Source organism: Pseudophryne corroboree, chromosome 7 (assembly GCF_028390025.1).
Source record: "Pseudophryne corroboree isolate aPseCor3 chromosome 7, aPseCor3.hap2, whole genome shotgun sequence".
Lineage (NCBI taxonomy): Eukaryota > Metazoa > Chordata > Amphibia > Anura > Myobatrachidae > Pseudophryne > Pseudophryne corroboree.
Genome location: NC_086450.1, coordinates 511,397,852 through 511,414,253, shown reverse-complemented (window position 1 = coordinate 511,414,253; position 16,402 = coordinate 511,397,852). Strand labels below are relative to the sequence as shown.

At 49.9% G+C, this 16,402-nt stretch overlaps 1 long non-coding RNA gene across 1 annotated transcript in view; it reads right to left on the bottom strand.

The window, feature by feature from the left end:
* LOC134945899 (uncharacterized) overlaps window positions 1-16,402 on the bottom strand; it is a 116,747-nt gene that overhangs the window by 50,002 nt on the left and 50,343 nt on the right. Inside the window, exon 2 of the long non-coding RNA XR_010182153.1 lies at window positions 7,022-7,165. This is a non-coding gene — a long non-coding RNA (uncharacterized LOC134945899). The remainder of the gene's footprint in view (window positions 1-7,021; window positions 7,166-16,402) is intronic.

Genomic DNA, 16,402 nt, shown 5'->3' with positions numbered 1-16,402 from the left:
CGCATTCTGCCCACTTCCTAGTGAAGTGGGCAGAATGTGGTGAAGAACACAGCCAAATCACGGACTGGCGGAGGGGGCGGGGCCTAATTACGCAATTATATGATAATCGCGTCATTTTAGCTCCGCACCCTCTGCAAATATTAACCAATCGTGAACTTTTCCTGGTGAGTAGGCGGGGCTTAATTATGCAATTATCTCAACCCCGCCCTCGTCGCCGCCAGCCTGCTTCTACTCTCTGGGTATCTCCCGGAGAGAGGCGATTTAAAATGTCGGTAAGTATGGTTTAAATGATATTACTAGGTAGGACCTCCTGTGCCCCCAGAACAGCCTGACTTCTCTGTGTGCGCTGGGTACGCTCCGTAAAGACTCTGGTCCATGGTGTCACGCCTTTGCTGCAGATTTCTCTGAGGTAATTTGCATTCAGAGATGCTCTTCTGCATAGCAGTGCTGTAACACATGGTTATTGAGGCACTGTCACCTTCCTGTCAACTAGAACCAGTCTGGTCATTCTCATCTGACCTCTCTCATTAACGAGGGCTTTTCACAAGCAGACATGTCACTCGCTGGATGGGTTTTTTTTCTTGTTTTTGTTCACATTTTCTGTGTAAATGCTAGACACTGCTACGAGTGAAAATTCCAGGAGATCGTCCGTTCCTGAGATAGTCAAACCACCCTGTCTGGCACCAACAATTATTCCCCTGTCTAAGCCACTTAGATCACATTTCTTTCCCATTCTGGTGTTTGGTCTGAACAACAACTGAGCCTCTTGACCATGCTTTTATGCACTGAGCTGATGCCACACGACTGGCAGATCAGATTTTTCCAATATCAAGCAGGTGCTCAGGTGTGCCTAATAAACAGGCCACTGAGTGTATGTAAATGTTTGAGACAATGCTGCCATCCTCTAATATCTCCAGAAAATGCCTGATAACAGAGGACAATAGCTCGCACATAGTAAAATCAAGCACAATGTGAAATGGGATCTGGTCAGCAGGATTCTGACAGTCGGAATTCCAATGCTGGAATCCCGACACTGGTCAGACTACCAACGCCGAAATACCGACATGGGTCAAAATCCCGGTGCTGGCATCCTGTACGTAAGTATGCCGGGGCTCCGTAGGATCAGGCTGCGGGGGTGGTGAAGAGGAAGAGGTGGGGGAATCAGGTTCTGGCTGTCTGGGGAGGGGTAGAGTTAGGCTGTGGGGGGGGGGGGGGTAGGTTCAGGCTGTGGGGAGGGGAGGGTTGGGCTGCGGGGAGAGGGTTAGGCTGTGTGTGTGTGTGGGGGGGGGGGGTTAGGTTCAGGCTGTGGTGAGGGGGGGAGTTAGACTACGGGGGGAGGGTTAGGCTGTGTGGGGGGGAGGTTAGGTTTAGGCTGTGGGGAGGGGGGTTAGGCTGCGGGGGGAGGCTTAGGCTGTGTGTGTATGGGGGGTTAGGTTCAGGCTGTGGTGAGGGGGGGGGGGGTTAGGGTTACGAACCATTGACGAGGGTTAGAGCTAGGCTGTGGGGGGAAGAGGTCAGGGTGAGGGAAGGGAGGGTTAGAGTTAGGCTGTGGGGGGAAGAGGTCAGGGTGAGGGAAGGGAGGGTTAGAGTTAGGCTGGGGGGGGGTCAGGGTGAGGGAAGGGAGGGTTAGAGGAGTAGAAGAGGGATAGCATACTTACCTTACAGTTGTTGGGATCCTGCGCGTCGGAATGCCGCTGTCGTTATTCTAACAGCCGGCATCAAAAGCGGGATCCCGATCCCATCCCTATGAAACATCACTTGATCACACACAGACACACACATAACCTTTGATGACAGTGACCTACACAATTACTTTATAACACAACCAGAGTTTACACTGAATAAGCTACGAATATAAAGTTGCAGATTTGAGGGTGGATGACGGTCTCCGAGACGAGGTCTCGCTGAATTACTGCGTGGAATACTTGCACAGATATGTATTTCACTTCATATTTCATAGACCATTTTGGGAACCCGATACACAGATAAAATCCAGTGAAGGTTAACGAGAGAGACAGCCAGAGTTCTGGAATAGGTCACGTTGAACTCATACTTGGCAGAGAGAGATAAGGATGAAGTGAAAGAGACAGATGCCAGAAATTACAGACACAGGCTCCTGGGGGACACTTGGAGGAAGAGGGGGGGTGGGAGAGTGTTGGGCAGAGCAGACACCGCTGTATAGAGATGAGCAGTGATAGACAAGATGGGGACTTATATATCATCAGCACCCAGTTGGGGCAATAAGGCTTCTTTATTTTATCGTGGTAATAAAAAAAAAAAGAGGTTATTGCCGCAATTTAATGTTAAAAAACTTGGAATACAGGGACCGGAATCGGTGAGGTTTAACGATGTGCTTCACCAGACCATTCCTGGCAGACGTGTGCACATGTGGGAGAAATATTAGCGGCTCACATATGTCCACATTCAGGCTTTTAGTTCCAGTAATTTATTTAAAAAAAATAAATAAAATAGTTTACAAATAAAACTTATTTAAAAAAACATTAAAAAAAATAATTCAGATTTCTTTTTTATGTTACAAAATGCTTTATATAAAGCATAGATGGTGATAAATAACAGGTATTACGGCAGTACTGAAGAGGTGTTCCCATGTATGGGCTTACCATCGGCAGGGATGCCATCAGAAATACTGGGTGTCCCGGGCCTGACAAAATAGGCAGTTCCCCAAAATAAAATAAAATAAAATAAAAATTTCATAAATTTCCTGTGTACATACAGAACAACACCATTTTATGCTCCTTGCACCCTATTAAGTCCCCACAGTAATACCCCAACACCATGTTATGCCCCACAGTTATGTCCGTCACAATATTACGCCCCACACAGTAATGCCCCTGACACCATATAATGCCCCCACATTAATGACCTTGTCACCATATTATGCCCACAGAGTAATTATTGCAGTACCTGCTTGTTGTCAAGGGGTTCTGCTCGTTGTCAGGGTTCTGCTCGTTGTCAGGGTTCTGCTCATTGTCAAGGGGTTCTGCTCATTGTCAGGGTTCTGCTCATTGTCAGGGTTCTGCTCGTTGTCAAGGGGTTCTGCTCGGGATCCGGTCTAAAGGTCGTCACTGTCTAGGTCGACAATGTTTAGGTCGACCACTATAGGTCAACAGTCACTAGGTCAACAGTGATGGAAGGTCGACAGGGTTTCTAGGACGACATGTGCTAGGTCAAAAGGTCGACATGAGTTTTTCAATTTTTTGTTCTTTTTTTGAACTTTTTCATACTTAACGATCCACGTGGACTTTGGTTGGAACGGTAATCTGTGCCGAGCGAAGCGGTAGCGGTGCGAGGCACCTTGCCCGAAGCTCGCTCGCCACGCAAGGGGACACGGTGCACTAATTGGGGTTCGTGGTCACTCTACGAAGAAAACGACCCCCCCCCCAAAAAAAAACTCATGTCGACCTTTTGACCTGTCGACCTACCACATGTCGACCTAGAAACCCTGTCGACCTAAACATTGTCGACCTAGATACGGTCGATTTGATGATCCACACCCGTTCTGCTCAGATGGTGCCATAAGCGGCCCGGGCCCTCCCCTCTCTGTCAGAGAGGGGAGGGCCCAGGACAGCTGTGCCTCCAGTACCCCCCCTGACCATCAGCGGTGCTATTACTGGCGGTAACCTTTCATGTATAGGACCAAATGGAAAACAGCCCTATCACTCTGATTCGGAGAAGTTAAAAAAAGTGAGCAAAAAAGAATCAATTTGCTCCTGGAACAAACCAATTTACAATGTTAGGGGTGCAAATGCATTTCTTTTTCTTTTTTTTTGATTGCCGGGAAAATACTGGCTGCTTTTTCTTGTAGTGAAGAAATACGTTGGCAACTCTGCATTTGCACTAAAATGTAAAATTCCTTAGGACACGTCTCTTCCCAAATCTAAATCTCTGCACATTTTAAATCTGCCCTTCCTGCGGTGCAGCATGGTTTTACCAACCATGCCAATTGCTACTTGTTTTTATTTGCTCCTAATGCTGAATTAGGCCCTCTGTGAATTTATGTCAGTGGGCCTGATTCAGGTCCCGCTGTTAATGCGACGCATGCTGAATGTACCTATGGGGGTCATTCTGAGTTGATCGCTAGATGAAAATGTTCGCTGCGCAGAGATGATGCCAAAAAAACGGCACTTCTGCGCATGCATATGCGCACGCGCGATGTACGGGCACAACGAACGATGCAGTTTTGCACAGGTCTAGCGATGCATTTCAGTCGCACTGGTTGCCGCAGAGTGATTGACATGAAGTGGGCGTTTCTGGGTGTCAACTGACCGTTTTCAGGGAGTGTTCGAAAAAACGCTGGCGTGCCAGGAAAAACGCAGGCGTGGCTGGGCGAACGCAGGGCATGTTCGTGACGTCAAAACAGGAACTGAACAGTCTGAAGTGATCGCAAGCGCTGAGTAGGTATTGAGCTACTCTAAAACTGCACAAAATTATTTTGTAGCCACTGTGCAATCCTTTCGTTCGCACTTCTGCTAAGCTAAGATACACTCCCAGAGGGCGGCGGCCTAGCGTTTGCACGGCTGCTAAAAACTGCTAGCGAGCGATCAACTTGAAATGACCCCCTGTGTTCGTTACTTTGCACATGTGTTGTTCTGGTCTGCCACGGAGAATGCTGTACGGCGTCGGACTGTCAGTGAGTGACAGTCTGATGCCGTTTGCAGACAGGGAGGGGCGGCGACGTGTTGCCTCTGCGGTGGAAGAGGGACGAGGTCAGGATCTCCGTCAGAGGACAGAGATTCTGGGCCTATATGTTGGATCTGCGGCAGCCGGCTTGCGTGACCCCCAGGCTCATGGTGTCGCAGATGATCCGGTGCAGCTCGGGTCACTAATGCAAGCAGGAGACGTGACGCATTACCGTACTAGAGCTCTCGCTGCTGCTTCCATGTAAGATAGCTACTCCGTCCACATCTGTACCCGACCCAATGCTAGAAGATTATTTTGTGAAGGGGTGACTGTATAATGCACAGTATAGTAACAACTGTATAGCAGGCATAGGGGCTCAGGTTACATTTATACGTCCTATCAGCATATATCAGAATAGCTATTGGCTAACTGCTCTATGGGATGGCTATTGAGCTGCTGGAGGGAGTAGTACTAGGGAAGGAAGCCATTAGAATGTCAGGTCCCACTTGGACGAGGGGCGTGGGCGTGGACATACCATTTTGGGGGTTTCAGGGCCCCAGTCACATACAGTGCTGTAGAAGGCTTTCATTCTTTGCATTTGTAATTATTCTGTATACAGTACAGTATATGCTGTTTTAGGGTAGATTAGGGTAGAAATAGTAATTAAATGCTTGTGGTCACGTTCAATGGTAACGTCATGGCGGGGAGCTGTAATATGTCTGTCGTCGGCAATGAAAGACTTCCTGTGCCTTTCCAGCTCTGGGGGAACTAAAAGTCCCAGCATGACTTCCCAGATGGTGTTATAGGCTGCTTAGAACCGCCATGTAGTCTTCCTGTGCTTTATACACATTGATTAATATATAATGGCCTTGGGAACGGTTACTTGTGTTTGAACGGGTATGGAACTCAGGGTCGACAGTGTCTAGGTCGACACACATTAGGTCGACACACATATTGGTCAACAATGAGTAGGTCGACACAGGAAATGGGTCGACGTGGCCATTAGGTCGACATGGAAAAAAGTCAACATGAGTTTTTGATTTTTTGGGGTGTTGTTTTCTTTGTAAAGTGACGGGGAACCGCAATAAGTGCACCGTGTCCCCTTGCATGGCTTGCTGCGCTTGGGTTACCGTTCCCATTTGTAGTCCATGTGGATCGTAAAGTATGAAAAAGTTAAAAAAATGACGAAAATAGAAAAATTTGTGTCGACCTATTTCCAGTGTCCACCTAATGTGTGTCAAACTAGGCACTGTCGACCTAGAGTCTGGATACCGTTTGAACAAAGGCAAAATGTGTATGTTACGAATATTATGGTTCGGAAAGCAGAATTCAGACAATAAAGCAGTGAAATAACATTATAACAACCCTTATTCCCGAGTAGTCATCTCCTCTCCCTCGTTCTCCCCTCTCTCACCCCCATGTCTGAGGGAAGCAGGGCCTGCCGACAGCTGGAGCTAAACCACAGTTCCCAACGGAAAGTGACAAATTCTTTGCATTCACTGGTACTTAGCAGCCTCAGAGGGCCCAGAGCCCATTATCCCAGCAGCCACTACATGACTCTTTCATTAAACATATTACATCCCTCGATGGCTTCATCGTCCACCTGCTGAAAACGCACAGACCCAATTATGTCCGCTTCTTAGAGCAAAGGGGGCATATGCAGGCTGGGCCCAGACTGGAAGGGTGGGCATGCCGTACAACAAGACCAACTTGTTACTGGATAGAACATATATCAGAAACTTATACTGTCATCTGTATACAAAATATCAATTAACCAAGAAAATTACATCATTGTGACATCATCACCATGAGTAGTGATGACGATACAGCAGTTTTCAATAACTTTATAAAATGTAGTCATGACGATACAGCTGCTTCAACCAGTGTATAACATGTAGTCATGACGATACAGCTGCTTCAACAACTTTATAAAACCTGACAACGCGCACAATTTCATGGTCACATTTTTGGATGGCGGCAGACTGAAATGTGGTTGGGTCATTTTTTTCCCATGAAGTGATTACAAGACGTGACCATAGTACAGTTCTAATATATATTAAATATTTATATTCATCTAGGCCTATATGGTGTAAAGGAGAGAGATAAAGTACCGGCCAGTCAGCTCCCAACTGCCATGTTACAGGCTGTGCATGAACATTTTTAAGGGTTGGTTGGTACTTTATCTCCGTCCGCTGTATACCTCTCCAAGACTTAGCAGATAGACCCCTCAATCTCTCTCCACTTTATCACTTTCCAATGCTTAGTACATCTGCCCCATTGTGTGTAAACTCTTGCAACACTCCCATAAGAAGTGACAGGTCTGTGCGTCTTTTTAACCACCCCCGGTACCTCCCAGTCACCGTCCAGTAACGCCTCTCACCTTTCTGATACTGTGCATTTCATTCCGACCTGCGCCTCTTTAAGAACAAAAGTGGGACGATTGCGCAGTGCGACTCGGGCACGTGTGCCGAAGAAAAACGTTGGCTGTTGCATGGATATCGACACAGTGCGACTCTGATTCAGTCTGTAAGAGAAGAAGGGCCTGATTAAGAGTTGTGCGGAAAGCAGCCACACTTGTGGTCACTTTACGTGCTAGGAAATAAATGCTTATCTCCGCCTGTATTCAGAGTCGGCAGCATGTATGTGACCGCGGCGCCGCCACCCCTCCACCTCCCTGTCCTGTGGGAAAGACATCTGTCTTGCGTCGGACGGATCTATGCGTGCGCTCACCTCGGAGTACCCCACAATTCTATCTGCATGCCCATCTCTTCCCTGTGATCCTGACCCTGATATCCCTCATCTTTCTCCTGTGATCCTGACCATGATAACCCCTTATCTCTCTCCTGTGATCCTCACCCCTGATATCCCTCATCTCTCTCCTGTGATCCTCACCCCTGATACCCCTCATCTCTCCCCTGTGATCCTTTCCCGATACCCCTCATCTCTCCCCTGTGATCCTGTCCCGATACCCCTCATCTCTCCCCTGTGATCCTGTCCCGATACCCCTCATCTCTCCCCTGTGATCCTGTCCCAGATACCCCTCATCTCTCCCGTGATCCTGTCCCAGATACCCCTCATCTCTCCCCTGTGATCCTGACGCCAGATATCCCTCATCTCTCCCCTGTGATCCTGTCCCCTGATACCCCTCATTTCTCCCCCCTGATAATCACCCCTAATATCCCTCATCTCTAAGTTCTAATCCTGTCGCAGATACCCCTCATCTCTCCCCTGTGATCCTGTCCCCTGATACCTCTCATCTCTCCCCTGTGATCCTCACCTGATACCCCTCATCTCTCCCCTGTGATCCTGTCCCCTGATACCTCTCATCTCTCCCCTGTGATCCTCAGTCCTGATACCCTCTCATCTCTCCCCTGTGATCCTGTCCCAGATACCCCTCATCTCTCCCGTGATCCTGTCCCAGATACCCCTCATCTCTCCCTGTGATCCTGTCCCCTGATACCCCTCATCTCTCCCCTGTGATCCTGTCCCGATACCCCTCATCTCTCCCCTGTGATCCTCAGTCCTGATACCCTCTCATCTCTCCCCTGTGATCCTGTCCCAGATACCCCTCATCTCTCCCCTGTGATCCTGTGCCTGACACTCTCTCATCTCTCCTCTGTGATCCTCACCCGATACCCCTCATCTCTCCCCTGTGATCCTGTCCCCTGATACCCCTCATCTCTCCCCTGTGATCCTGTCCCCTGATACCCCTCATCTCTCCCCTGTGATCCTGTCCCAGATATCCCTCATCTCTCCCCTGTGATCCTGTCCCCTGACACCCCTCATCTCTCCCCTGTGATCCTGTCCCAGATATCCCTCATCTCTCCCCTGTGATCCTGTCCCAGATACCCCTCATCTCTCCCCTGTGATCCTGTCCCGGACACCCTCTCATCTCTGCCCTGTGATCCTCACCCGATACCCTCTCATCTTTCCCCTGTGATCCTCACACGATACCCCTCATCTCTCCCCTGTGATCCTCAGTCCTGATACCCTCTCATCTCTCCCCTGTGATCCTGTCCCAGATACTCCTCATCTCTCCCCTGTGATCCTGTCCCAGATACCCCTCATCTCTCCCCTGTGATCCTGACGCCAGATACCCCTCATCTCTCCCCTGTGATCCTGTCCCCTGATACCTCTCATCTCTCCCCTGTGATCCTGTCCCAGATACCCTCTCATCTCTCCCCTGTGATCCTGTCCCCTGATACCTCTCATCTCTCCCCTGTGATCCTTTCCCGATACCCCTCATCTCTCCCCTGTGATCCTGTCCCGATACCCCTCATCTCTCCCCTGTGATCCTGTCCCGATACCCCTCATCTCTACCCTGTGATCCTGTCCCGATACCCCTCATCTCTCCCATGTGATCCTGTCCCAGATACCCCTCATCTCTCCCGTGATCCTGTCCCAGATACCCCTCATCTCTCCCCTGTGATCCTGACGCCAGATATCCCTCATCTTTCCCCTGTGATCCTGTCCCCTGATACCCCTCATTTCTCCCCCGTGATAATCACTCCTAATATCCCTCATCTCTCAGTTCTAATCCTGTCCCAGACACCCCTTATCTCTCCCCTGTGATCCTGTCCCAGATACCCCTCATCTCTCCCCTGTGATTCTGTCCCAGATACCCCTCATCTCTCCCCTGTGATCCTGACGCCAGATATCCCTCATCTCTCCCCTGTGATCCTGTCCCGATACCCCTCATTTCTCCCCCGTGATAATCACCCCTAATATCCCTCATCAGTTCTAATCCTGTCCCAGACACCCCTCATCTCTCCCCTGTGATCCTGTCCCCTGATACCTCTCATCTCTCCCCTGTGATCCTGTCCCGATACCCCTCATCTCTTCCCTGTGATCCTGTCCCAATACCCCTCATCTCTCCCCTGTGATCCTGTCCCGATACCCTTCATCTCTCCCCTGTGATCCTGTCCCGATACCCCTCATCTCTACCCTGTGATCCTGTCCCGATACCCCTCATCTCTCCCCTGTGATCCTGTCCCAGATACCCCTCATCTCTCCCGTGATCCTGTCCCAGATACCCCTCATCTCTCCCCTGTGATCCTGACGCCAGATATCCCTCATCTCTCCCCTGTGATCCTGTCCCCTGATACCCCTCATTTCTCCCCCGTGATAATCACTCCTAATATCCCTCATCTCTCAGTTCTAATCCTGTCCCAGACACCCCTCATCTCTCCCCTGTGATCCTGTCCCGATACCCCTCATTTCTCCCCCGTAATAATCACCCCTAATATCCCTCATCTCTCAGTTCTAATCCTGTCCCAGACACCCCTTATCTCTCCTCTGTGATCCCGGTCCAGATACCCCTCCTCTCTCCCCTGTGATCCTGTCCCCTGATACCCCTCATCTCTCCCCTGTGATCCTGATGCCAGATACCCCTCATCTCTCCCCTGTGATCCTGTCCCCTGATACCTCTCATCTCTCCCCTGTGATCCTCACCCGATACCCCTCATCTCTCCCCTGTGATCCTGTCCCCTGATACCTCTCATCTCTCCCCTGTGATCCTCACCCGATACCCCTCATCTCTCCCCTGTGATCCTGTCCCCTGATACCTCTCATCTCTCCCCTGTGATCCTCACCCGATACCCCTCATCTCTCCCCTGTGATCCTGTCCCCTGATACCTCTCATCTCTCCCCTGTGATCCTCACCCGATACCCCTCATCTCTCCCCTGTGATCCTGTCCCCTGATACCTCTCATCTCTCCCCTGTGATCCTCACCCGATACCCCTCATCTCTCCCCTGTGATCCTCAGTCCCGATACCCTCTTATCTCTCCCCTGTGATCCTGTCCCAGATACCCCTCATCTCTCCCGTGATCCTGTCCCAGATACCCCTCATCTCTCCCCTGTGATCCTCACCCGATACCCCTCATCTCTCCCCTGTGATCCTGTCCCCTGATACCCCTCATCTCTCCCCTGTGATCCTGTCCCGATACCCCTTATCTCTCCCCTGTGATCCTGTCCCAGATACCCCTCATCTCTCCCGTGATCCTGTCCCAGATACCCCTCATCTCTCCCCTGTGATCCTCAGTCCTGATACCCTCTCATCTCTCCCCTGTGATCCTGTCCCAGATACCCATCATCTCTCCCCTGTGATCCTGTCCCTGACACCCTCTCATCTCTCCCCTGTGATCCTGTCCCCTGATACCCCTCATCTCTCCCCTGTGATCCTGTCCCCTGATACCCCTCATCTCTCCCCTGTGATCCTGTCCCCAAATACTCCTCATCTCTCCCCTGTGATCCTGTCCCAGATACCCCTCATCTCTCCCCTGTGATCCTGTCCCGGACACCCTCTCATCTCTCCCCTGTGATCCTCACCCGATACCCTCTCATCTCTCCCCTGTGATCCTCACACGATACCCCTCATCTCTCCCCTGTGATCCTCAGTCCTGATACCCTCTCATCTCTCCCCTGTGATCCTGTCCCGGACATCATCTCATCTCTCCCCTGTGATCCTGTCCCTGACACCCTCTCATCTTCCCACTGTGATCCTGTCCCAGATACCCCTCATCTCTCCCCTGAGAGATGAGGTGTATTAGGGGTCAGGATCACAGGGAAGAGATGAGGCGTATCAGGATCACAGGGGAGAGATGAGGGGTATCAGGGGTCAGGATCACAGGGGAGAGATGAGGGGTATCAGGATCACAGGGGAGAGATGAGGGGTATCAGGGGTCAGGATCACAAGGGAGAGATGAGAGAGTGTCAGGGGTGAGGATCACAGGGGAGAAAATAGGATTTTAATTACCTACCGGTAAATCCTTTTCTCGTAGTCCGTAGAGGATACTGGGAATCCACTATTACCATGGGGTATAGACGGGTCCACTAGGAGCCTTGGGCACTTTAAGAATTTGATACTGTGCGCTGGCTCCTCCCTCTGTGCCCCTCCTGCCAGACTCAGTCTATGAAACTGTACCCGAGGAGACAGACGTACTTTGAGAGCAGGATAGATAAGGAAAGTGGTGAGATTACGAACCAGCACACAGAACAATAGGAAAGCCAAGCTAACCAAACTTGAAACGTGAACAGCGACAGCTGAACAAACCAGAATACTTAACCAAGTAACATTGCAGGAAGAACGAAGCACCGGGCGGGCGCCCAGTATCCTCTGCGGACTACGAGAAAAGGATTTATTGGTAGGTAATTAAAATCCTATTTTCTCTTACATCTTAGAGGATACTGGGAATCCATTTAGTACCATGGGGAAGTACCAAGCTCCCAAACTGTGTGGGAGAGTGCTGAGGTTCCTGCAGAACCGACTGACCAAACTGAAGGTCCTCAGGGACCTAAGTATTGAACTTGTAAAACTTTCAAACCCGACCAAGTAGCTGCTCAGCAGAGCTGTAAAGCCGAGACACCCCGGGCAGCCGCCCAAGAAGAACCCACCGACCTAGTAGAGTGGGCTTGTACAGATTTTGGAACCGGCAATCCTGCTGTGGAATAAGCATGCTGGATAGCGAGCCTAATCCAGCATGCGATAGACTGTTTTGAAGCAGGACACCCAATTTTATTGGGATCATAGAGAACGAACAGCGAGTCGGATTTTCTGTGACGAGCTGTTCTCTTTACATATACCTTCAAAGCCCTCACAACATCCAAAGACTTTGAAGTAGCAGAGGTGTCCGTCACAGCCGGAACCACAATAGGTTGGTTGATGTGAAAAGCGGACACCACCTTAGGAAGAAATTGCTGACGAGTTCTGAGTTCAGCTCTGGAAAACCAGGTAGGGGCCCTTGTAAGACAACGCCCCCAACTCCCAACACACGTCTTGCTGAAGCCAATGCCAACAGTGTGACGGTCTTCCGCGTAAGGTACTTTACGTCAACCTCCTGTAACGGTTCAAACCAGTCCGATTGGAGGAACTGCAGCACCAAACTGAGATCCCAAGGTGCCGTGGGAGGCACAGAGGGAGGCTGGATGTGCAGAACACCTTTCAAGAACGTCTGGACCTCAGGGAGAGAAGCCAATTGTTTCTGAAAGAAAATAGACAAAGCTGAAATCTGGACTTTAATAGAGCCTAGGCGTAGGCCCACATCCACACCTAACTGCAGAAAAAGCAGGAAACATCCCATCTGAAATTCCACCGCGGAATATTGTCTGCTCTCACACCAAGAGACGTATTTCTTCCATATACAGTGGTAATGTTTTGACGTTACCCCCTTCTTGGCTCGGATCATAGGGGGTCATTCCGAGTTGATCGCTCGATAGCTAGTTTTAGCAGCCATGCAAACGCTATGCCGCCGCCCACTGGGGAGTGTATTTTAGCTTAGCAGAAGTGCAAACGCATGTGCAGCCGAGCTCTACAAAAACAGTTTGTGCAGTTTCAGAATAGCTCTGAACCTACTCAGCGCTTGCGATCACTTCAGCCTATTCGTGTCCGGATTTGACGTCATAGACCCGACCGCCCAGCCACGCCTGTGTTTTTTCAGACAAGCCTGTGTTTTTGCAAACACTCCCTGAAAACGGTCAGTTGACACTCAGAAACGCCCCCTTCCTGTCAATTTTCTTGTGGCCGTCAGTACGACTGAAAACTTCACTAGAACCTGTGCAAAACAACAAATGACTTTGTACCCGTACGTCGCGCGTGTGCATTGCGGTGCATACGCATGCGCAGAAATGCAGATTTTTAGCCTGATCGCTGCGCTGCGAACAACGGCAGCTAGCAATCAACTCGGAATGACCTCCATAGTCGGGATGACCTTGTCAGGAATCCCTCTCCTGGCTAGAATGAGCCGTTCAACTTCCATGCCGTTAAACGTAGCCGTGGTAAGTCTTGATAGACGAACGGGCCCTGTTGCAGATGATCCTCGAGAAGATCCACGTACCAGGCCCTTCGAGGCCAGTCCGAAGCAATGAGGATTGCTTGAACCCTTTCCCTTTTTATTCTTTTTAGAATTCTGGGGAACAGAGAAAGTGGAGGAAACACGTACACCAGTTGGTAGACCCACGGAGTTGTCAGAGCATCTACTGCCACTGCTTGTGGGCCTCTCAACCTGGAACAATACCACTTGAGCTTCTTGATGAGTCGAGAGGCCATCATGTCAATCTGTGGATATCCCCACCAACGTGTCAACCACTGGAACACCTCTGGGTGGAGGCCCCACTCCCCCGGGTGCAGGTCGTGTCTGCAGAGGAAGTCTGCTTCCCAGTTGTCTGCTCCCAGAATGAAGCCCGCCGGCAATGCCACGGTGTGTTTTTCCGCCCAGTGGAGAATTCTTGACACCTCTGACATTGCTGCTCTGCTTTTCATTACGCCCTGTCGGTTTATGTACGTTACCGCCGTTACAGTGTCCGACTGGACCTGAATGGCCTGATTCTGCAGTAGAGATGAGGCCTGCAGAAGGGCATTGTAGATTGCCTTGAGTTCCAAGATGTTTATTGGAAGGACGACTTCCCGACTGGACCATCTTCCTTGAAACTGCACATCCCTGGATGACTGCTCCCCAACCTCTGAGGCTTGTGTCTGTGGTTAACAGAATCCAATTCTGAATCCCGAACCTCTGACCCTCGACGAGGTGAGAAGTCTGTAGCCACCCCAGAAATGAGATTCTGGCTTTTGGCGACAGACATATCATCTGGTGCATGTGAAGATGCGATCCGGACCATTTGTCCAACAGATCCAGCTGGAAGGGCCTTGCATGAAACCTTCCATACTGAAGCGCCTCTTAAGAGACCACCATTTTCCCCAGAAGGCAAATGCACGGATGCACCGAGATCCGGGTTGGCTTCAGGACAGCCCAAACCATCGACTGGATTTCCATAGCCTTCTCTAAGGGAAGGAACACTCTCTGAGACTCCGTGTCCAGTATCATTCCCAGGAATGGAAGCCTCTGCGTCGGTTCCAGGTGAGATTTTGGGAAGTTCAGAATCCACCCGTGATCCAGGAGTAGTCTGGTTGATAGGCCAATGCTGTCCAACAACCGCTACCTGGACGGTGCCTTTATCAGAAGATCGTCCAGGTACGGAATAATGTTCACTCCCTGTTTGCGGAGTAGAAACATTATCTCTGCCATTACCTTGGTGAATACTCTCGGTGCCGTGGAGAGACCAAATGGCAGGGCCTGGAACTGGTAGTGACAGTCCTGCAGTGCAAACCGTAGATAAGCCTGATGAGGCGGCCAGATCGGAATGTAAAGGTATGCATCCTTGATATCCAGAGACACTAGGAATTCCCCCTCCTCCAGACCTGAGATCACCGCTCTCAGAAACGCCATCTTGAATTTGAACATTCGTAAGTACGGGTTCGACTTGAGGTTCAAAATTGGTCTTACCGAACCGTCCAGTTTCAGTACTACAAACAAGTTGGAATAATATCCCTTGTTTTGCAGATGAGGTGGAACTGGAACAATGACCTGAGTCTATACCAGTTTTTGAATGGCGTCCTGTAAGGTTATACTTGCTTCCTGTGAAACTGGTAAGCCTGATTTGAAGAATCTGTGAGGTGGGTGCTCCTGAAACTCCAGTCTGTAGCCCTAGGAAATAAGATCTATCACCCAGGGATCCTGGCAAGATGTTGTCCAGATGTGACTGAAAAATATTAGTTGGGCTCCCACCTGCCAGTCCTCCAGGCATCGCGGTCCACCGTCATGCTGAAGGCTTTGAGGAAACAGAGCTTGAGCTCTGTTCCTGTGAACCGGCAGTTGCTGGTTTTCGGGGTTTACCTCTAGCACCTCTGGTGGCTGTAGAAGAAACTCTGGTTTTGCCCCTAAACTTGGCAGTCCAAAAGGACTGTAGATTAGGTCCTGAGTAGGCATTCCTAGCTGGGGGAGCTGCAGAAGGAAGATATGTGGACTTACCCGCAGTAGCTTTGGAGATCCATTTGTCTAGTTCATCTGCAAGGGTAGGCCTTCCACGTCTTTGCTGGAGTCCGCGTCAGCTGTCCACTGGCGTAGCCATAAGCATCTGCATACTAACACTGCCATAGCAGTGGTGCGTGTATTAAGCAATCCTATTTCTTTTATGGCTTCCACCATAAAATTTGCAGAGTCCTGTATATGTTGCAGGAGTAAAATAATCTCCCCCTGAGGCAATGTACCTAACCCCTCAATTAGGTTACCCAACCATCTGGCGATGGCCTTAGTAATCCACCCACATGCTACAGTGGGTCTCTGGGCCACCCCAGCAGCTGTATACAAAGATTTGAGTGTGTTCTCAATTCTGCGATAAGCCGTGTCTTTTAAGGAGGCTGCACCAGGAACAGGCAATACAATTTTCCGTGACAGCCTAGAGACTGATGCATCCACTATCGGTGGATTTTCCCATTTTTTACTATCTTCAGGAGGAAAAGGAAAGGGTGATATCAACCTTTTAGGGATTTGAAATTTCCTATCAGGATTAAACCACGGTTCTTCAAACAGGGTATTTAGTTCCTTTGACACAGGAAAAGTGGCTGAGGATTTCTTTTTTTATATTAAAATAAGATTCCTCAGTCACATTATCAGCGATATGTAGAACTTCTCTAATAGCTTATATGAGAGCCTCTATTCCCTGTGACAGAGTAGTCTCCCCCACCTCTGAGTCCACCTCCCCCTCCTCCATGTGTGAACCCTCATCATCAGAGTCAGACTGCAGGATATGGGCCAAAGGACGTTTTTGCGGACAAATGGTAGGGGACTGAGACGCTGGTTTGGGTACTGAGTCTCTGTTCATAAACTCAGTCATCGATTTTCTTAAGTATTGCATCTCTTTCTCATTGCGGGACAATTTAGTAGAAATATTGGAGATCATTCCCCTAATGGAATCCAGCCAAGCTG